Source organism: Tachypleus tridentatus, chromosome 1 (genome assembly GCF_004210375.1).
Source record: "Tachypleus tridentatus isolate NWPU-2018 chromosome 1, ASM421037v1, whole genome shotgun sequence".
Classification (NCBI taxonomy): domain Eukaryota; kingdom Metazoa; phylum Arthropoda; class Merostomata; order Xiphosura; family Limulidae; genus Tachypleus; species Tachypleus tridentatus.
The window spans coordinates 158,075,196-158,098,783 of record NC_134825.1 but is presented as its reverse complement, the minus strand read 5'-3'; the positions used below and the strand labels follow the sequence as shown (position 1 = coordinate 158,098,783).

Sequence of the window (23,588 nt, the reverse complement as noted above, 5' to 3'; positions counted from 1 at the left end):
CACGCCCAGTCCATGATAATTAAAAACATGTTGTTGTTTTTTAAATAACGATAGCACTTTTAATATATGCCAAGTACTACTAATCATATATCCTTTTACCTAGTTAGCTACGATATATGTATATAGTAAACGTACATTCGTAGGCCTAGCTTCCAACTAATGGATGAGTTTCTGTATTTTTATGTCCAGCGTCTTAATTCAGGAAAGTGATTAGCGGGACAAATAATCCATCATATAAAACGTAAGCCATACGTAATGGTGAGTCGGTGAACAAACCAAACTAAGACCCGCATTTTAAGTGTCTCATCTCGTCATAATCTGTTGACAGCCATATTACAGCAGAAAACCCACTCTTTACAAATCTCCGCAAACGCCTTAGTAATCCTCAAAGATTGATTATCGTTCAGGTCGCAACTGGTATTTGAAGTATGAAGCTGTGGTCATTATGTGAAAAGTAGAGACATTCAGGATGTCACAGACGTGTTGTTGACGGACAATAAAACATAAGATTTAAAACACAATAATAAAGAATCGTTGTTCAGAATTCGGTTTTGTCGTGGTCGATTTGGTGAATAAGTATTTTTTATGTTTTAACACTTGTTTTTGTTTACATCGTTCACTATCACTACCAGAGAGGTCGGAATGTGACACCGTAATGAGGAATGTTATTGATTTTATCTACTACAATTTTCGGTGTAGAACACTTACAAATTATTAGGCAAAGCTACCCATTTTCCATGTAGAATACAAAACAAGACTCCATCAGTAGTTTGTGGGGCTGGTTGAACACTGATAGTATTTTTCTTTTTTTTTACTTTTCTGGGTGACTTATTACTACCCACAAGTAGTTTGATGCATAAATAGTTCAGAAAAATTGTCTAATAAACCATATGAGACCCATCAATATGTGGTTACAATTAAGGGTCTTTGTTCACCAGTCTGGAAGGATGTGAAGTTGGTCATAATCAGGTAAACAAATTTAGTAAAATTGAAGTGTACGAATAAAATGGTGTAAAATTGAAGTGTATAAATAAAATGGTGTAAAATTGAAGTGTATAAATAAAATGGTGTAAAATTGAAGTGTACAAATAAAATGGTGTAAAATTGAAGTGTACAAATAAAATGGTGTAAAATTGAAGTGTACAAATAAAATGGTGTAAAGTTGAAGTGTACAAATAAAATGGTGTAAAATTGAAGTGTACAAATAAAATGGTGTAAAATTGAAGTGTACAAATAAAATGGTGTAAAATTGTCTACACGTTATGATTTTTACAACTTCATTAAAATATTGTATTTTTTTATGTTTAGAAAGTTACGTGCTGAAAACAAACCAATGAAACGCAGCGTATGAACATACTTCAAATTAAATTATATTTTCGAACAATTGAATGTTCCATTAACAACCATGGAAATTTTCAATGATGTATATACATATATATATATATATGTGCTTATACTTACAACTACACAACCAAATGTCTGTACTTAATTAAAGACACTTTCAACATTTTGTTATTGGGCTTTAATGTTATTGTACAGTATAGACCAGATAAGTCCGAGACTTCTATGAAGAATATCTTCCCATTCGTCTGAAAATACATAAGTATGTACATAAAACAAAACATCAAAGGGAGATTAAATAGTGAGGTTAATTAACAGGTATAGAACTGTATAATATTTATAATTTATGATATACATAACACCATACAATGCGTACGTATTTTATTGAGTAAACAGAACTGCTTGGTGGTTTTCTTTATTGAATAAACAATAGCGCTTGGAATATACTTCTTGCAGCCTTCATGGCTGAGCCAACAGATGCACAGAGGGTGAGAAGAGGTTCCCGTAGAGTGTAACGTTACAAGACCTAGCTACAATCCAATGGACAGATAACGAGGAAGCTCAAATCGTGATTGGACATCTTTTCCGTTTTCAATTTGTGCGAACGCTTTTTTGGATAATGTTGTTATCAGTTGTTACGAAGTGCCTCTGATTGGTTAAGCCCTGCTTCCGTACATGGCAGATCTATACTTGGAGGAACCACAGTTGGCTCTCGACGGCTCCTGTCGCGCTTTTCTATCCAGTTGCTTATGTACTTAAACAATCGAGCTCTGTTAATAAAAGAGAAACTTGAAGTATTCAGTAGTAAAAAAAACAAACTTTAAACCGACAGAACTTATGAATCATCTCGAAAAATTGCTTTTAAATGGAAAATAATATGAATCTGTAATACTCGTCATATGTAAATTGCAAATATATAGCACAGTAACTTCATCGCTATCAATTTAGTCTAGTTAACAGGAACACACTTCGAAAAGAAAGAAATTACATACAGCCGTAGGTTTGTTTGTTTATGAATTTCGGGCAAAGCTACACGAGGGCTATCTGCGCTAGCCGTCACTGATTCAGTAATGTAAGCCGCCAACTCTTGGGCTACTCTTTTACTAACGAATAGTGGGATTGACCGTCACATTATAACGCTTCCACGACTGAAAGGCGAGGATATTTAGCGTGATGGGGGTTTGAACCTACGACCCTCAGATTACGAGTCGAACGCCTTAACCCACCTGGCCATGCCGGGCCACAGTCGTCGGTCGTAATGTGATGGAAACACAGCTTTAATGACGTACGTGTTTCATAAGACAGATTCTGATTTATTCGTTTAATAACCACAAGGCTGAATATTCGTGATATGTAGACATCCATGTAAAAATTTATTATTCTTGTTCGTAAGATAGAGGAGTTCAGATGACTTTAGTCATCCGCATGAGAACCGTTCGAAAAGGAAGTATATTACCAAGAGAATCAAGAATTAATGTGTTTTACATCATTGCCAACAGGAGTATACGTCCCAATGTGTTTTATACGTGGTAAAAGAAGCACGTGCCGCGTTTCGTAAACATGATATTCTGAATTTCACGGTACGCATGAATCAATGTGTCTAAACTGTATTAAGGTCTGAAAAACGAAAATAACCATAGCCTTCAGAGAAACATAAGAAAACCATTTAAATAGGAACAGGATGTGACTCTTCACACGAAGAGCGTGCGTGTGTCCTTCAAACGCATTAAATTATACTATTCATAGAAACTATTGAAAATAACGGAAACAGATATTAAAGCCTTGGCGTTTACATTGTATATTAATATGTGCGCCTACACGGATATACATTATTAAGATAATTTGTTGTTTGTGCATTTGCAACCTAAATGCTAAATTATGCAACACTAGGGTTAAGCGGTTAGGTATCAGATAATATAACCGCTAATCACGAAGGTATATATACCTGTCGGTTTGTATCACCCGTTGGTTAAGCGATTACTTTTGATCGGAGGAGTTTACATATCTGAAGATATGGAGTATATCGCGGTTTGAACCTTGGAGTTTTTGATTCACAATTGGAGACATTAAGCACTAGGCTACACTCGACCCAGCCAGATATTGGGAAAAAATAAATAGGTTTCAGTATAATGATATTTGTCAAGTATATTCTACGTATGTAGGAAATAGTACATTTCTTTACAACTTGCATTAAATGATTCATGGCTACATAGCTGTATAATGATTAACAACAGCTAACATTATCAAACAAAGTAACAGTTGACCTAGTTTATTGGATACTTGATGACGCCCAGTAAACTAATAAAAACATTGCATTATAACTTATCTGAAGCTTTATAAAACATTTTAACATCTAGCTGTTTTAATAAGTCATTTTCAGGACCTGTTTACCTGTAAACTTCTAAACAACACACTGTGAATGTAAAAATGATTGTAACGATAACAATTTAACGAACAGAATGTTTTTGTATAGCTAATTCAGATTGAAGTTTGTTTGTTTGGTTTGTTCTGAATTTCGTGTGAAGCTACTCGAGGGCTATCTGCGCTAGCCGTCCCTAATTTAGCAGCGTAAGACTAGAGGGAAGGCATTCATCACCACCCATCGCCAACTTTTGGGCTACTCTATTACCAACGAATAGTGGGACTAACCGTCACATTATAACGCCCCCACGGCTGAAAGGGCGAGCATGTTTGGTGTGATAGGGATTCGAACCCGCAACATTCGGATTACGAGTCGAGTGCCTTAACCATCTGGTCATGCCGGGCCCTCAGACTGAAGTACAAAAAGGAATTTGTTTTGGATATATGTTGTTTTTCATGACTTGCTTGTTTACTCTCCACATGCCTGCTGTAAACGTTTAAGCCATAAATGTTTTGTTTTCAGAGAGGAATATTTGTTTACTGTTTAATTGTATGTAAAATTTTATTTCCACATGTCAGCTGTAAAGGCTTAGGGTATAAACGTCTCAGTTAGAAGTAGCCGCTGTTGAGTCAAATATACTTCTCTACAATACTTACAACGATTAGTTTGCATGAGATATTATTTTCTGATCTTAGAAGGAGTGTATTTAACTGTTGCGATCAGCATGGTACAGTACAGAGTAACGAAAAATTAAAGAAACTGAAATCACGCTGCAACCTCTTGGTGGTATGATTGAGACAGCTCATCTGTCCAGATTTATCAATCTTTTCTTTTAACATACGATTTTTGACTAGTTACAATATCAAATATGTTACTTATTGTTAGCTGTTTACAACTCATATTGTGATCGCTTGAGAACAGCATAACAATATAAAAAAACAATTATATATTGACCCTCCACGTATACAAGGTCCTTACCTCGTGAACTTTGTCTGCGTAGTGTTATCCGTATATTGATTTTTGAAATTCATTTCTTTCTTCTACGTGCCTGGGCTTATTAGGGTTAATAATGCTCTAGATTGCAGTTCTTCGCTGGTAACACTAGGTACAACAAGTCATAGAAGCTTGTGTTAAATTCAGTTTTCACCATGTAATTTTCGTTCTGAGATCAATAACAAGGTAATGAACTAGAAACTATGATTTCTCTTATCATTTAGTAATTAGAATGAGTTTGAACTTAGGAAATGTTAGCCCCATGAACATTTAAATCAGTTTAATATATAATTTCGTATGTTCATATTATGATGAAACTTTTAGTATTTGACATAGGAAAAAAAAACACGTTCATATAAACACATCGGGGTGTTTATAATGAACAACAAGTAATAAAGCATTGACAACAAGCAGCGTGAAATAATGCTTTGTTACACCTAATTTAATTTTAGGTTTCCCTCATACCTGGTGAAAAACTCAACATCGTCAATATAAAGTAGTTTTGATAGATATTTTAACTATGAAACTAAACATGATATTCACTATAAATATATTATGGCTCATAACTTTAAATGTAGAAATGTATTAATAAACGTAGTTCAATTCGCAGGGTAACTAGAAGTACACGCAGTAGGACGTAGTTGTGCCCAGAAAAGTTAATGTCTTCTCTGTAATGACTTGGTTTAGATTTACCCAGTTTTATCTGAATTTAAACATCCAATAAAACTAAGTAAACTAACTGTAAATATTTGATAAACCAGCTCTTACCTTGCAAAAAAATTATGTTTGATAGATCGTGAAGCAAATCTTCCAAGATGCTTATTAAACTTAAGTTTCATTACGACGGGACGCAAGATGTATTATGAATGCTAAAAGCTTGAGTTATCTTGCCATATTTGCACCATCCTGATCTTATTATTTGCCTAAATAACACAAATAAGTCAGAAATGTGTCGACTATAGTCTAAAGCGGACTTCATTGAAGTGGAAAACCTTGTTAGGCCGAGAATAAGAACAGTCATAAAAACTACCTTCGTCAGTGCTTAATGAGATTTTATTGGTTAAACTCAGTTTTTGGTGATTATTTAATAATATTTCATGATGTAAAGTCTAAAACAATTAAAATCAATCATGGTAAGAAGAACAAACAAACTTACTTTCTTACTGAAAGATCTCAGATTATGGTGTGTGTGATGATTAGGCAAATGAATTAACCATGTAACCGTGAGGAAATAAGACAAATGAACGATGAACAGAGCGCGAAGGAACTACTTGAAGGTTATTAGAAAGAAGCGGCAATCCAAACCTGTCATATGCAATGAACATTAACGTTTTCCGTATACCTCAAGCAATTAGAAATTATTTACAGTTCTTTGATCTCAACCACCATAAGTAATTTTAATAAAATAAATTACTTCTACGCGGTTAAGATGAACATGAATTAATTGAAATACTGTTTCAGGCAGACGTTTTTTTATGCTGTTTTATTAAAGGAAGTTATATTGTATATTCTTTATAGGAGTGTGTGTTTTATTATAGCACAGCCACGTCGGGCTGTCTGCTCAGTTCACCGAGATCTTTAGAGGAATTGAACGAATAAAAATGTTAATAAACATATAAACAAACATTTATAAATGAGGGGTAAAAGAACAAGGAATGAATGTATGGATAGTAAAATAATAATAGATGGATGAATGGATAATAAAAAGAAACGTTGAATGAAGGATAATTTGAGACTGGGGATTTGATTAATGAGTACTAGGAGAGCGAGAGGTAAAACGTTGGGTAATAAAAGGCGTGGACGAATGGGTAATAAAAATAAAAAGGTTTGTTGAATGGATTATGGACAAACGAGAAGTGAAAAAATATGTAGTTAAAGAAAGAAGGAGGTGGGCGAGTAGTTAATGGAAGAGCAAGTGTTTGATAGAAAAACAAGAGGTGAATGAACTGGTAATAATCACGGATGATAAATGGACAATAAAAAACAGAAGGGTGGACATATGGTTAATGGAAAAGTAAAGAGGATGAATGAATGGATGAATTAAGAATATGGGATATCAGTATGGGTTTTTGTTTTAAAATCCTAAATGAAACTATACGTCACTCCTTAACATCCCCTTTCTATGTCTAAAGTTTTGGAATATTTTAAAATATTCCCTTTATCTTTAACATAACTAATCGTTGTCCTCCAGTTAATAACAGACGTGACTGAAAGTTTCAATGTAACATAAATGTCAGGTATTTTGAAATGGCGTGCCACTTGATATATGTACCATCTTGTTACACATACTCGCCAATGTTACAAAAGCCATGAATATTTATACAAACTAAAAATAAATGTTTAATTCCTAACTTCTTAAGATAAGCCGTATACATATGATTAATAACTTCTGATAAAAAATAAGTTAACTCTGTGGGTAAATAAATAATACATTCGAAGACAGTACTGTCATAGTTTGTTTTGAATTTCGCGCAAAGCCACACGAGGACTGTTGACGCTAGCCGTCCCTAATTTAGCAGTGTAAGACGAGAGGGAAGGCAGCTAGTCATCACCACCCACCAGCAAATCTTGGGCTACTCTTTTGCCAACGAATAGTGGGATTGACTGTAACATTATAGCATCCCTACGACTGAAAGGGCGAGCATGTTTGGTATAACGGGGATTCGAACCTCTGGCCCTCAGTACCGTTGTGAAGATGACTTGGTAACACGTAGTTTTATGTTGTGTTAATAAGCATCGAAAATATCAATCAGAATTATTGGTATTTTTAGGCACGCTAACCATTAGGGCACGCATGGCTTGACAAGTGATTTATAGATGGTGCTATGACCAAGGTTTGTCGTAATGCGACTTTCGTTGCGAGATATTAAAAATGTTGAAAAGTGCAAACTATGCCTTTTGATGGTCTGAATTTATATTTTGCAGTAGAACAATTGCTATATCACAATATATTGCTGCCTTAATTGTAATTTATATTTTCTATTTTATTTGGGTTATTTTTGTTTCTAACACACGTAGCAGGGAAATATAGCAAAATTTACACGTCAGTGTCAGTTATGGACTCTGACACATAAAAAACAGAACTAGAAAACAGAATAATTCATTGTAAATGTTCTTTGTATCGTTTATGAAAGAAATAATCCCAGAGGTTGGCACGTTAACGTGCGAGAGAACATAAGTAAGGCTGTCAGTCAGTTTAATGAGTAATGTAGATTATTACGTGCTATTTGTAATTAAACCTGAAACAACAATAGCCAGTGAATGGAAAGATAAAGTTTACCTTGTAGTGCTATTTACTGACAGTTTAGCTTGTAGTTCTATTTACTGACAGTTTACCTTGTAAATCTATTTACTGACAGTTTACCTTGTAGTTCCATTTACTGACAGTTTACCTTGTAGTTCCATTTACTGATAGTTTACCTTGTAGTTTCATTGACTGACAGTTCACCTTATAGTTCCATTTACTGACAGTTCACCTTATAGTTCCATTGACTGACAGTTCGCCTTATAGTTCCATTTATTGACAGTTCACCTTATAGTTCAATTGACTGACAGTTTACCTTATAGTTCCATTTACTGACAGTTTACCTTGTAGTTCCATTTACTGACAGAAGTATAGAATTAATTGAACTGGAATCAGCACTCAGAAACACTATAAAACCTTTATTACTTAGCATTTGAAAAAAATTAATCACCTAACTATTACTTATTCCTGAAAGAGGGAATTGCACAGTGACGTATTTGATTATGATAAAGTATCATATAACACATTCGTTGAATTGCACTTTATCATTTAAATGTGAATATGTTTCATTTTCCTACATGTATTCTTCCACAGTTACTTTCAAATTGTGACTCGTCTAAATTTCCGACTGTTTAATGGGTGAAAGCTCTAAATTCTGCTCAAATATTAATTGAAAACGAACAAAGCGAGTAGTTATTACACCACTCAGTAAAGTCCTACATGAATAGTGTAAAAAAAAAAAAAGATAACTTAAAAGTAATTATATATAGAAACAGTTTAGATAAAATCAAAGACATAATCCATTAAAGCGATAGATATTTGAAGAAATTCAACAACAATGAACATGTTATAGCTACGAATGGAGTTACTGGTCATTTTGAATATTTACATAATAGCAACATTACTGTTTCCGCCCATAAATCAGCTAATAATGAAATTTAAAATACACTGACGACGCCAAGATTTTCACCTGCGTGATAACGTTTGATAGGGGGTATTATAGATACAATTTATAACAAATATTGTAATAAATTACAAATATGTGAATGTACAAAGTTACAGACAACGAAGAAGGAAAATAGGGACGGACCATGTTTGTCACATGTTTTTAAGAAAAATATGGATTTTTTAAATGGTTTTTAAACCTCAGTTAAAGTTAATTAATAATACTGATAGCTTGAAGGACAAAAGTAACTCAAGAATAAACGTGTAATATGTAAAGCATCGTGTGAGTGTAGTTCAAATCATACTGGACAGGCGAGTAGAAGTGGTTTGTTTGTTTTGGTTTAATTTCGCGCAATGCTACTCAAGGTCTATCTGTGCTAGCCGTCCCTAATTTAGCAGTGTAAGAGTAGTCATCATCACCCACCGCCAATTCTTGGGCTACTCGTTTACCAACGAATAGTGGGATTGACTGTAACATTATAACGCCCAACGGGTGAAAGTGTGAGCATGTTGGGTGCCACAGGGATTCGAACCGCGACCCTCGGATTACGAATCGAACGCCTTAACACGCTTGGCCATGCCGGGCCCAAAGTAGAAGCTAGAAATTTAGAATAAGAGAACATAGAAACGTATTGATAAATTGAAAATGAGTAATTCGGCCTTGGAAGAACATGTGTTGAACTGTTCACATGTTACTGACTGGAACAAAGTAAAATTACTTAAAGAAGTTGAGTTGAAAAGACGAATTAAAAATAAAGTTAAATAAAGGTTTAGGTCCTGGTGCCACGGAAGTAATTTTCTGAAATTCTATTTTGTAAATGACATTACTTTATAATAATGTGCTTATTAGCGTAGTAAATAAACGAACCTCATGTGTCTTTCTTTGTCTTCTAAAGATAGTGAAAAATGTTGCTTACCGAAACAGGTAGAGTGTGTTTTTTTGTTTAACCTTATACAAATAAATGATTGTGTGTGTGGAAACGCTGGAGCTGTCATTCGCCTTTTAACTCAAAAGAATGCACAAAGACAGTCGGTATAATGTAATGAAATTCACTAATAATTTATTTTAATCTGTAAAAAAAATAATTATATTACAATTTTATGTAACTAACCAAGGTTTAATTTTAAAACATTAAAATTTTGGGTAAAGAAGTATATAAACACATCAAAACCGATAAAGGTATATATATATATATATATAAGCATTTTATAGATTTACTAAACTTTGATGTACATCCTATAATAAACCTAAATAAAAGCACGACCTATATCTCTTTAATTTAACTTATATTATCTCAATATTTTGCTCTTACAGCTTTATTACAAACCATAGATATCCTTGTTTCTTTGAATTAAGCATACAGCTACACAATGGGCTATCTGTGTTCTGCCCATCACGGGTATCGAAACGTGATTTCTTGTGGTGTGAGCCCGCAGACATACCGCTGTGCCTCATCAATATCTTACAACTTCCCTAATCGAGTTAAATCTAAATTGGAACACTGTCGTTCGTAAATCGCACGTTGACGTATAAATTTTGAAGGATCATATTATAATGTTAAACCTCATAATGTGTTAACTATATCATTTTAATTCACAAATTGCATGAATACCATACAACTACAGAAATATTGTAACATTATGAAAATATTATCGGTATTGATTCGTTGAATGTTTTCGCTAGATCCATTGAATTAAAGATATGATTAAATGAATTGAAGATATAACAATAGAAACAATTATTCTCTGGTAAGTTAGAGCTTTTATAGTAAGAAATATTATTTCTGTGAGGAGATATGATGTTTGGATCACTGGTGAGGTAATTCTCAAGTATATGCACACTTTTGGGAAGGTTCAAAGTATAACCTCATTCTACAATTTCAAGCGTTTTTTTAGTAATAAGATAAATCTTTTTTTTTCCATCTATCTAAAACATAGGCGAATTCTTTCAAAGAGGCTTTCGTTGTTTAATTGTAACATTAGGCTTAGCTGGATTTTGTAATGATCGAATCACCGTACTTATTTTAAAGAATAATCTTCCTTTCTATAAAAGCTGTAATTTGTGATAGAATGATATTTATTCAGTAAACAAACTCAAAACGAAACTATTAATTGGAAAGTTTGTTTCTAGTTTATTTTACCCCAGTCTTTCTACTGATAGAATTTAAAAGTGTCTTTCATCAATAACTTCCAGACTTTTTAGTAATGTTGACAAATAAATATTCTGCGTTATTAAACAAAGAACTTTCTATGACAATGTCGACCACAAAAATTACTATCGTTTTACATTAAACAAATTCTTGCAGTGTATGAATTTCTTACTTAACAATACAAGTTGTGTGATTCTCGCTCAGCGACACAACTATGTAATTTGGCCAACATGTCTTCCAATGGAAGGTAAGTTCAGTCTAGAACTCGCAGATTTGTATTTATTCTGACTGGAATTTTCATATATTTCAAAGCCTACTAAGAAAAACTATGAAAACGTTTTGAACATCAGTCATACTTGAAAACAGTGTTCAAGTGTACGTGCTATTCCTTTACCTAATTATTATTTACGTTTTATTGACACAGCTGAACAAGCGTATCCACCAGAGGACACTCCTTCACTTATAATAGCAAAATATATAGTTTTAGTTATTATGATAATTAAAGAACATTCGAGTTTTAAGTGTTAAATAAAAGAATGCTTTCAGCTTTGAAGTCTTACAAGTTTTCCACGTACAGATATTTCAAACAAGTAATATTACAATGTTTACAACTCACAGCTTGTTAAACACAACAGGATTTATTCTAGTTTTCAATAATTCACGAACAAATCACATAATCTCGCTCTAATTTTTCATAAACGAGCTTTGTTACTGCACTTATACAACACAAAATACATTCGATTCTGTGAGAAGTTCAACGGTGTTCTTGCTACTGATAATTATGGCTCAGAGGTTTAACAGAATGTCACGACCTTTTAAAAACACTTTCACGTCTCACCACTGGTTTTACGTCCCGTTAGTTAAGGCTCTTATTATAGAGTTAACACTAGGAGAATAAAAATTCCGTATATAGTATGATATTACGTCATTATATTTTAATAACTACTTTATTATCTATAATAACCAGTGTTATAGCTTTCTCTTATAATTCTGATTGTCATGTCTGAACTTTCTAGGCACTAATTGTGTTTAGAGTTTGGATCTTGCACAAAATTTTGTTTTGTTTAGTATTTCCTTTTGCTTACTCTATGAGATTTTTATGGTGAGAGTGTTAAAGACAGACAATTCTTATACTATTTCTATTAACACACTGTTTTATTTGTACTACATTTAATGTTGTTATATTCTCGTGAATGGTTCGTGTATTTTTTCGTTTCTCATTTAATATTTTGTATCTCGAAACACATTAGATTTTTAGCAGTATAATTTCTAATTTTCTGCTACTCGAGTCGATATAGGCTATTTAAATAGTTACATTTTTCATATTAAGTTTGTCAAAGATATCACGAACCACTAATGATACACTTTCGGAGAGTTTTAGTGGGTTTCGTTGGTCAAAAGACACGTTACGGAGAATTGGGAAAATTCAAGCATGTTATAGTGATATTTTGTTATTCAGAGAAAAGTAATTGTAGTAGGTGAAACCGGCAGCTAGTATTTCTGTGTCTCATAATTAAGATATACTACATTATATCTTTATTGTTACTGACATTAAGAGTATTGGTTAGATTGCAATAAATATCTAATTTTTAAGTTTTTTTTTAATTTCATTATTATAAAGATTGCTTTCCATTGTTACTGTAATATCTGTATTTAGGACTAACCTACACCTTCTAACAGTGATGATACCAAACTGTTGAAACAATCATTCTAATCTTTATATATAGAAACGCCAGAAAAATGTATTTAACTGGCTGTACTCGTTACCGAGTTGATTTTAATTTTCGTTATAAGTAGGCAGCTTGCTTTAATCAGAAGTTAAAGCTAACTATTAAACCTTAACTTGCTGATCTGATAAAACAAATTATCTCTGTACTGTGAGTCTGTTTCTTTTTGTGGCTGGTTTATCTTCTTTGTTTTCCTGGTTAACTCAAAGTTGTACGGTGGACTATCTGTGGTAAATCCACTGAAAGGATCGAACCCCCAGACACAAATATTACAAGCCTTTAAGTGTACCGTTAATACACACTAGGAGAGGGGGTATTCATAGGAGCGAAATAATGATCTATTGTCATTTTCTTTGTGGTTCTAAACAAATATATCAAACCGTTTTTGCAAACATTCTTTTCAAATCTTTAGTGACAAGGTAGGAAACTTGGTATTCACTAGGATAGTTTCAGGCAAACTACATGTTACAGACTGTGGTTAACTAAGAACTACCTATGTGCGTGATGCCATTTCCTGTCGAAAAACTTGTATTAAGAGAGGATTTCAGTGATAGAATTTTATGTTTTGGAATTTCACAGAAAGCTACTCGAGGGCTATCTGTGCTAGCCGTCCCCTAATGTAGCAGTGTAAGACTAGAGGCAAGGCAGCTAGTCATCACCACTCACCGCCAACTCTTGGGCTACTCTTTTACCAACGAATAGTTGGATTGACCGTAACGTTATAACGTCCCCACGGCTGGGAGGGCGAGCATGTTTGGCACGACGCGGGCGCGAACCCGCGACCCTCGGATTACGAGTCGCACGCCTTACGCGCTCGGCCATGCCAGGCCAGAGTTTTATGAAAACCACGTAATTCTCGGTAATTTGCTTCTGTTCCAGTGTACATAAATTTGTTTAAAAGTGCACTAGTTGTTAGAAACTAAACCACAACGTGCAGGACATGTTACAGTCATAAACTCCGACCAGAAATGAAACCACAACATAAAAAGGCATATATTAATTATAAATCCAAACAATTTTTTTTATTCACAATAGACTGAAAAAGAGTCCTTTTTTTATATTAACTCTATTTCTCTTCACTGGGTTATAAGTTTTCCATAAAATATTTTTTTCACGTTGATGCGATGGATAAAATGATCATTGAGTTTTATTAACTTCATGGAAATTCCTCTCGCATGATTACACAGTACGATATTTTAAAATGGTAGTTAATTCTTGGAGTACACGAATTTTAACCGTGAAGCGCAACGGCGATAAGAAAACACAGGATTTCCATATTTTTACTGACCTTTTAGAATTTTACGGAAGTAAAGTTTGTTCGTTAATAATCATTGTTCACATTCAAATGGATAAGTCAAATGTCACATACAACTTAGTACTAATAGTTCAATGATTTTATATGTTTGAAAAATAGAGAATAGTATAATTTTTATCTCGTCTCCCGGCCCGGCATGGCCAAGCGTGTTAAGGCGTTCGACTCGTAATTTGAGGGTTGCGGGTTCGAATCCCAGTCGCACCAAACATGTTCGCCCACTCATCCGTGGGGGCGTGATAATGTGACGGTCAATCCCGCTATTCGTTGGTAAAAGAGTAGCCTAAGAGTTCGCGGTGGATGGTGATGACCAGCTACCTTTCCTCTAGTTTTACACTGCTAAATTAGGGACGGCTGGCGCAGATAGCCCTCGAGTAGCTTTGCGCGAAATTAAAAAAAAAAAACAACAACAGAGAAAACAAAGAATCTCTTGTGCATGTTATTATATCACCGGTAGGTCAAAGATACGTTTACGGATTTATGACGCTAAAATCCGGTGTTCGATTCCCTACGGAATACAGATCCCAGGTAACCCACTGAGAAGCTTTGCACTAAAAACAAACGTAAAAGTTTGTTGTTTTTTTGCTGTACTGTGCAGAGTTTAAAATCTCCACAAAACCAGTGTTAAGGTTAATAAGAGAATATGACGTCGAACTAAAATGAAAAAAGAGGCTTAGTTATTAAACTTGGAGTCATGACACTTTCAGTCCTTATTTTATGTTGTTCAAGTTAGTCACTTGTTCAGTTTTGATGAAGTCCACATTAATCGTATTGAGTAATTTTCTGATTTTGCGTGTTACAGCACTCAGCGTAAATAACCGACCAAAAATTAGATCCATTTGTCTTCATCTGTACGAAACCGACAACTATAAAATAGGAGTGAGGAGACTCAGTTCAGTGGAGATACGTTAAAAAACAACATATTTATATGGTTATGGGTCATTACCAGTAATCGGTGGTATTAATTGCGATATTTGTGGTACGTTTTTGACCTATGAGCAAAAAAGTACGTTGAGCATTTCAGAAACGTTTTTAAAAAGTCAACTATCGTTGGGTTATGATAATTAAGCTGAAAAACATTTTCTTTGAAGACTCCTATACGTTTTATTTTGTAATTTTTTCCCTACTTGTGGAAAGTGGATTTCAAGTAAAAGTAACAGGTTATAGATACTAGGTCAAAGGTCAATAACAAGATTGTGGAAAAAGCCAGAAAAAATAAACAAATATTGATTGGTTATTATTATATTGTATGCAGAAGCTAGAATGACGCTGAACTAAAAACAAACTATATATATATATATATATATATAGTTTAAATGTTTTCAAACGGTAAACTCTAAACATAAGAGAAAATAGTTCTATGTTCTATGTTGAAAAATCAATTCTGATCTGATTAGCCAACAGTAGGAAAAGAAATGTCTTTGTAACTATAGAGGACCAAGAATGAGCATATGTAGAATATATTATTATGTGCTAGAAATTAGTGATGTTAATGTAGTTTGTTTAGAGAAGATGAATAACAAATATCATTGTAAACTACTTTGTTATATACACAAATAAGACGTGTATTGATTTAATGTATAAGAATAAACGACAGTAATTCTTGATGATCTAGGAAGGCCGAAACGTTGTTCTCTTCTTGTCAATAAAAGTGTTAATATCCATACCAGCTGTTCTTAGATACAAAGAACAGTAATGCAAAACACAACATCTAGATGATAGGTATAGGTTTAGTGGTACAAAAGCATATTGACGAGAAGATAGGATAAGTTTAATAGTGTGAAGCACATTGACGAGAAGATAGGATAAGTTTAATAGTGTGAAGCACATTGACTAGAAGATAGGATAAGTTTAATAATGTAAAGCACATTGACTAGAAGATAGGATAAGTTTAATAATGTGAAGCACATTGACTAGAAGATAGGATAGGTTTAATAGTGTGAAGCACATTGACTAGAAGGTAGAATAAGTTTAATAATGTGAAGCACATTGACTAGAGGATAGGATAAGTTTAATAGTGTAAAGCACATTGACTAGAAGATAGGATAAGTTTAATAATGTGAAGCACATTGACTAGAAGATAGGATAAGTTTAATAATGTGAAACACATTGACTAGAAGATATGATAAGTTTAATAATGTGAAGCACATTGACTAGAAGATAGGATAAGTTTAATAGTGTGAAGCACATTGACTAGAAGATAGGATAAGTTTAATAATGTGAAGCACATTGACTAGAAGATAAAGGTATATCATAATTTTGTTTGTTTGTTGTTAAGTACAAAGCTACACAATGGACCATCTGTACTGTGCGCACCACGAGTATTGAAACCTGGCCTCTGGCGTTATAAGCCTTCAGACTTACGTCTGAGCCACCATAATAAGTTTACTAACACAGAGCACAGTGGCCATGTAATACCTATACGTTTATTGTATAAGGAATATTAAATAGATGATAAAAGGAAGTTTATTGGTATAAAGCACAATGGATAAATGATAGAATATGTCTTCTGATGTAATGAGCACTGGATCATTGATGATAGGAAGAGGGTTGCTGACGTGAAGCACATTTATGGATATATTTAGTGGTGTAACAAATTTTTCAGCTATAAGGGTATGTTTCATGGCATTAGGCTCATTGCTTTATGCCGGGAACGTGGTAAGTGGTATAAATGACGTAGTGTTTAGGTGTTTCGGTTTACTTCAGCTCAATATAAATAATGCATCCAGATCGATATCCTATCAAAAAAACAAAGACAAGAATTCCTCCATAAGCCTAGGAACAATACTGAAAGAGTTCCACATTGAAAAACAAACAAACACGTATTATTAACAATATTAGTTTAATATAACCTGTTGGCTGCATTTAAATAAAAAAGCCAGTTGAATAAAGTTGTTGTGAAGTTAGTAGTTACAATAAAAAAGAGAAAAGAAGAAGTCATAAAATCGATAACATCTTTCACATGCTTGAAAAACAAAATAAAACACGTATATAGCTTTGAAACATGAAACCATGATTCGTTATATATATATATATTTCTGTTCTTGAACGTTTCTAGTAAGACATCCAATTCGTGTAATTTTTGTTTATCAAATACTACACTTTAGGGCTGATTAAATTTTATACCTACTTAATGAAATCAAGCAACAGTAAAGTAATTTTACTTGCTTAAGACTCGTTAAGTTAAAAAACAAATACTCGATATAAATAAATAATTCACACACGCATTTGGGATTTCCAGGCGAATGACGCCAACAGCGTCAATATTTAGTTTTAAATTAACATAATGCAGGAATTTAATAATGTGTGTCATCAAAGGACAGAAACAGGACCGGATTTCAAAGAAAAACGAGAGAGAGAGATGTGTGTGGGGGTGGGGGGGAAGGTCTTTGCGTGAAATAGAAGAAAAAAAAAAGACATTTATTGTATGACTTAATAATGATGACGTTATTTCGCCAGTTATGTAAACAGTAATTTGCATAAGCGACAAACAACACAGAGTCAAACAATTTCAGTAAATAGAACACAAATAACCTATGCTCTTTATGTATAGATGGTGAAGGCAACTGTTATTTATTATATAAATAGATGGGATTAAAAGGCTACAAGACATTATAAAGGTCGTTTGAAAAAATTTCTAACTAGCTCGAACTCATTTTATACGGTAATATTTTTTTTTCCCGTAATTGTTTAGGATTAAAATTATTCGTTTTTGGCACTTTATAGTTTGTAATCAATTGACTGTTACTACAAACGTGAAGAATAAAAAAACATCAAAGTAAACTTGAATGAAGTGTTTGAACACTTTCCAAGCTTACTCTAATGAGGTTTGTAGAAGCCAGTACCTTTTATTTGGTATAGACTGTAAAGAACTGGCATGTAACTGATACGTTAGATGAAACTTTCTTTTCTAATGTTTTCCATATTGTCTATTAAGCCTAGAATTATGGATGGGGTTGACTTGACTTTTAAACACGTTTCCCGAACTGTTTATGCACTACATTGCTCTTACAATAACAACTGTGATGAATGATTGATTTTGATTTTCGCGCAAAGCTACACGAGGTCTCTCTAAGCTAGCCGTCCCTAATTTAGCAGTGTAAGACCAGAGGGAAGGTAGCTAGTCACCACCACCCACCGCGAACTCTTGGGCTACTCTTTTACCAAGGAATAGTGGGATTAACCGTAACATTATAAAGCACCCACAGCTGAAAGGACGAGCAGTTTGGTGTGACGAGGATTCGAACCCGCGATACGTCTATTACGAAACCATGGCGGACTGTTAAATTTGTTGATTATTCCATTCAGGGACCACAGAGAAAATATAAACGAAAATATTATATATTTTGTAATTAATTCCGCTAATGCCTACCGAAGTCCTCTGTTAATATTATGGGAAAATTAGTGAGTTAAACATTTTTTTATATCAGTTCTTTGTAATACAAACTTAAAATGACTCAATATATGTAACTCATCGGTAGCGAATCGAATAAAAACATTCATTTTAGTAATTTACATTGTTTCAAAGTTCATTATTTGGAAGCATGTACGAATTAACCCTTTTTGCTCAGTCGGCAGATTACTCGCCCAGCGTATGATAGATTTTATTTACAGATCCTGCTTTAAGAAATGTAAAAAAAGAAAATACTATATCGGTATTTTGATAAATATGAAGAAAAGCCGGAAGAAAAGTAAATTTGGGAAGTACCTTTTCTTAATTCGAGTAGAAAAAAACATATAAAACTTTTGTCGAAATGTCTAGTGACATTCTTTTCTCACTTCCACTAGCTCCACAATATGCAAATCTCTACAGCGGCTATTTCTTCTCAAGTTACTTATTGTACATATTCAGGACGGTGTCTTCATCATAAGATTAGGTAATAAACCTAAAAGAAGAATGAAACATCATTTGAAATGTTCTGGAATATTTCTATTATGACCTATTTCATTTCTTACAACTCTTGCGTAAACGAAAGATAAGCAGCAATGTCCAGCAAAATCCAACTTCACCAGCTATACATTTGTAAGCTATGGTCACTTTGACCTTCGTGTACTTTGGTAATCCATTGCGCCGACGAGAAGAAAAGAAGAAGAAAAAATATTATGTTTTTCTCTCCAAGGCAAAAATTTAAATTTCTTGATAGGAAACAGATGGCGGACCTAGTAACAATAGAGGTTGGTCTGTAAGAGAACACTTGATAAATGATAACAAAGCTCCGAATGGTATTCATAAAAAAAATGAGAAACACTTCTTTTCCTGCATTAGGACTGTTATCCTTACAAGTTTTGCCGCCAGATGACAATTAGTCGTTCCTTTAAGTGACATGCGAAATGACGCATACACAAGAAGGAGAAGAAAACAGGGACACCCTGCTGCGTTGGCTTCACCACACATATGACCACAGAGGGGTGGTCCCACAATAATGAAATTGTGTAGCTGTCAAAACTAGGCTTGCTTGGTGTGATAAAAGGCAGGCAAACTGAGACGACACAGTGACAACATTGCGAGTACACGTCAGAAAACTCTTGTCCTTCTTCATTATTATCATAAGCTGTATGCTGGTGACAATTCGTTGAGAGACCTGGGAGGGACCACTGGGCAAAACGTCACGCCTTCACTTCGTTGAAAGCGTGATGTCAATTATATTCCCAGAAACACCCTTGGAAATGCGACGGCACTAACCCATAACCTAACGAAAATGCCTTTATTATTGACATTAAAGATTCGAAGCAATATTTCGAAGGCGGGTAATCTATTCAATCAATTTGCAACTGTGCCTTTGTTAGGGACGTTTAAGAGGAAAAGCTCTTTCTTTCGGGTGCTTTGAGAACTTACAAAAAGATAAAGAAGAAGGATAAAGATTGGGTTCTTTGGATGTTGGTTAATGCTTTGCTTCTCTTGTCACCTTTCACACACAGATGGTTCTTGGAAACGGTCGACGCACATAAGAAGTCTCATTTCGAACACGCACTGAGCATTGTCGTTGATAAGAAATCGAGTGAACCAAAGTGATAGAAGTTACTTCAAACCTTCGAGTTTGCAAAGACAGTATTATTATTTTAACAGAACAACAACTCAGTATACTATCTATTTCTAAATGTAACTAAGTCCAACTATTCTATGCGTAGAAAGAGGACACCATACTGAAATAGCGCAAAGCAATACTACAATAGGTGAATAGATTTCACGTTGATAAGTAATGAATTTGCACTTCATGTCAATAAACACCACTGACAGCACGCCGACAACTCCACACATTTGCATAACTATGCGCTGACAAATCTATTTAGCATCACTGCACTCTACATGAAAATAAATCACTACACCCAAACAGGTACCTACGTTAACAACAGTGCAAGCTTTAGATATATACACTAGTGCCACTCTATTTTGTTACAGATATCCTATACTTTATCATCACTACACATTGTCAGTTCTACACATTACTATCAATACTCGCTGACGAATGTTTACACTAACATCACAATACGCTGACAAGTTTAAAAATTTACATTATTACATAATGCACGTTAACAGCACAGTGTCAACAATGACGTTGACGGATTTATTTATCAACATCCATACAGGATCTTTAAGTCGTATGGATATTTATATCACTGAGTAAACTCCTTTAGTTGCAATAATTATTGACGAGTATGCACTATGACAGTAAAATATACTAATGAGCTACAAGTTAGCCGCCGTACTTATGAATAAATATATAAGTTAATAGAATAATCTTTTGTAAAATGATGATTAATGCAATGCACACTGACAAATATATACAATGACAAATAATCTACTGATAAAACTACACTTCGGCTGCGCTGACAAATATATACATTGACACAATAATCTACAGATAAAACTACACTTTAGCTGCACTGACAAATATAGATATTGACACAATAATCTACTGATAAAACTACACTTCGGCTGTGCTGAGAAATATATACATTGACACAATAATCTACGGATAAAACTACACTTCGGCTGCGCTGACAAATATATACATTGACACAATAATCTACAGATAAAACTACACTTCGGCTGCGCTGACAAATATATACATTGACACAATAATCTACAGATAAAACTACACTTCGGCTGCGCTGACAAATATATACATTGACACAATAATCTACTGATAAAACTACACTTCGGCTGCGCTGACAAATATATACATTGACACAATAATCTACTGATAAAACTACACTTCGGCTGCGCTGACAAATATATACATTGACACAATAATCTACTGATAAAACTACACTTCGGCTGCGCTGACAAATATATACATTGACACAATAATCTACAGATAAAACTACACTTCGGCTGCGCTGACAAATATATACATTGACACAATAATCTACAGATAAAACTACACTTCGGCTGCGCTGACAAATATATACATTGACACAATAATCTACTGATAAAACTACACTTCGGCTGTGCTGAGAAATATATACATTGACACAATAATCTACTGATAAAACTACACTTCGGCTGCGCTGACAAATATATACATTGACACAATAATCTACAGATAAAACTACACTTCGGCTGCGCTGACAAATATATACATTGACACAATAATCTACTGATAAAACTACACTTCGGCTGCGCTGACAAATATATACATTGACACAATAATCTACTGATAAAACTACACTTCGACTGCAATACTCACTGACAAATACATTGCAACAGTAATCTACTGATAAAACTACACTTTAGCTGCACTGACAAATATACATATTGACACAAAAATCTACTGATAAAACTACACTTCGGCTGCGCTGACAAATATATACATTGACACAATAATCTTCTGATAAAACTACACTTCGGGTGCAACACTCACTGACAAATGTGACAGTATAATCTACGGAAAAATGTACACTATGTATAACACTAACTGACAAATAAATATACACATTTTAGTTCAATCTAGTGAGAAGGTTATATGCACATTGTCAGCATTTACTGAAAACCATACACATTGCCAGCATTATCTGCTATCAGAATTACTCACTGGCGAGTTGTAATAGCGCTGCACTTTTTACCGACAGTACCACCTACAGAAAGCGCTATTAATTAATAAAGCTACATTGGCAGTCACACCTATTAATAACTGTGCAGTTTAGTAACATCATTTATTAATAAAGCTACATTGGCAGCAACACTTTATGACAACTGTACATATGGGTAACATTATTTATTACTAAAGCTACATTGGTAGTAACACCTACTGATAACTCTACACATTGCGAGCATAATCTACTGACAGAGCTGGACATTCGAAGCGTTACTTACTGACAACACTAATTAACGTTCATAACTTCACAGCGCTCAAGATGGTAACTAAAACAGCTGACAACCTAAAGAATATTTCGATCTTGCTGTTACTTGTTAATATGCTATCTTTCAACAAACACCGAATATAATTATTAGCTTATTACATTGTAAAAATTGCAGCCTCGAGGTTGATAACCCTAACGAGTGATTAAAATAACTGAAAACGGATTTTTCATTCCATTCACTCTTAGATTTTTAATTTCATTCTTTCAATTCTAAAACGAATCAGCCTCAACGTAAGTACCCTTAAAGTACCTTCACACAGTGTTAGGGTTACGTTAGGGATGTATAACTAATTCGAATAAATGGTCGTTTTATAAATAGTTGTTAAAAACGCTGGTAGTATTTCAACAAAGAAACGGACGGAAAGGCACCATTGTTTTTGAAAACCCGTAGAAACGGCCAGAATAGTCAACCAACGAAAGCACGTCGTCTTTATCCTAAGCGACGCGTATTTTCTTCACAGCATCTTTAAGAAATGAATTAAACTTTTCGAGACAAAAAAAAAATCTTAATTTTCTATTTTCGAAGTAATGGTAGCATTTATTACCACACGTGTTGTACAATAATCAAGTGATATCAAGTCCTAATTAACGCACTTTGTAAAACACAACGATAGAGCTACCGTTAAAAAAAAAAAACCACGAAAAAACCAAAAACAACAACAACAGTGGATACCCAGCCTTGTTTTACGTTCGTCGCGAGGCACGCGGTAACAAGGGGTTCTGGTTCGCTTAGGGTTAGCGTGTACTTTTGTTATTGTCTTGACGTTGTTAATCACGACCGTTGTTCATGTTACAGATTTATGGATGTTAATTAACTTTCCCATATTTTACTGTAGACATCTTAACAAGTAATTTGAGTTATAGCATCATTCGCCCCCAGGTTGTCTGGGAGGCTCATAACTTTTCCGACGTTTCTTCTACTCCTCCTCTTTGTCTCGGTGAAACGTAGGGCCCTTTTAAAGTCACTGTTGCGCTCCTTTTTCTACCATCCCAATCTAGCTCCGCAGAAGAAAACGTTAGGCTAAAGGGTAGCGTACAAGAACATCGATAACGCCTTCTCAGTCGGAGTCTTTGCTAACCACAAGGAGCTCAACTTTGACACAGTTTCACATATACTGGCCATGATATTATACAATATAAATACGTTCTT

At 34.1% G+C, this 23,588-nt stretch overlaps 1 long non-coding RNA gene across 4 annotated transcripts in view; it reads right to left on the bottom strand.

Moving 5' to 3' along the window:
* Positions 1–1,707: 1,707 nt before the first annotated feature.
* The window catches only part of LOC143228694 (uncharacterized), a 38,030-nt gene continuing 16,149 nt past the window's right edge, over positions 1,708–23,588 (bottom strand). For all 4 annotated transcript variants that reach the window (XR_013015420.1, XR_013015421.1, XR_013015424.1 and 1 more), the window contains 2 exons: positions 4,682–4,804; positions 1,708–2,111 (listed from right to left, as the gene is read on the bottom strand). This is a non-coding gene — a long non-coding RNA (uncharacterized LOC143228694). The remainder of the gene's footprint in view (positions 2,112–4,681; positions 4,805–23,588) is intronic.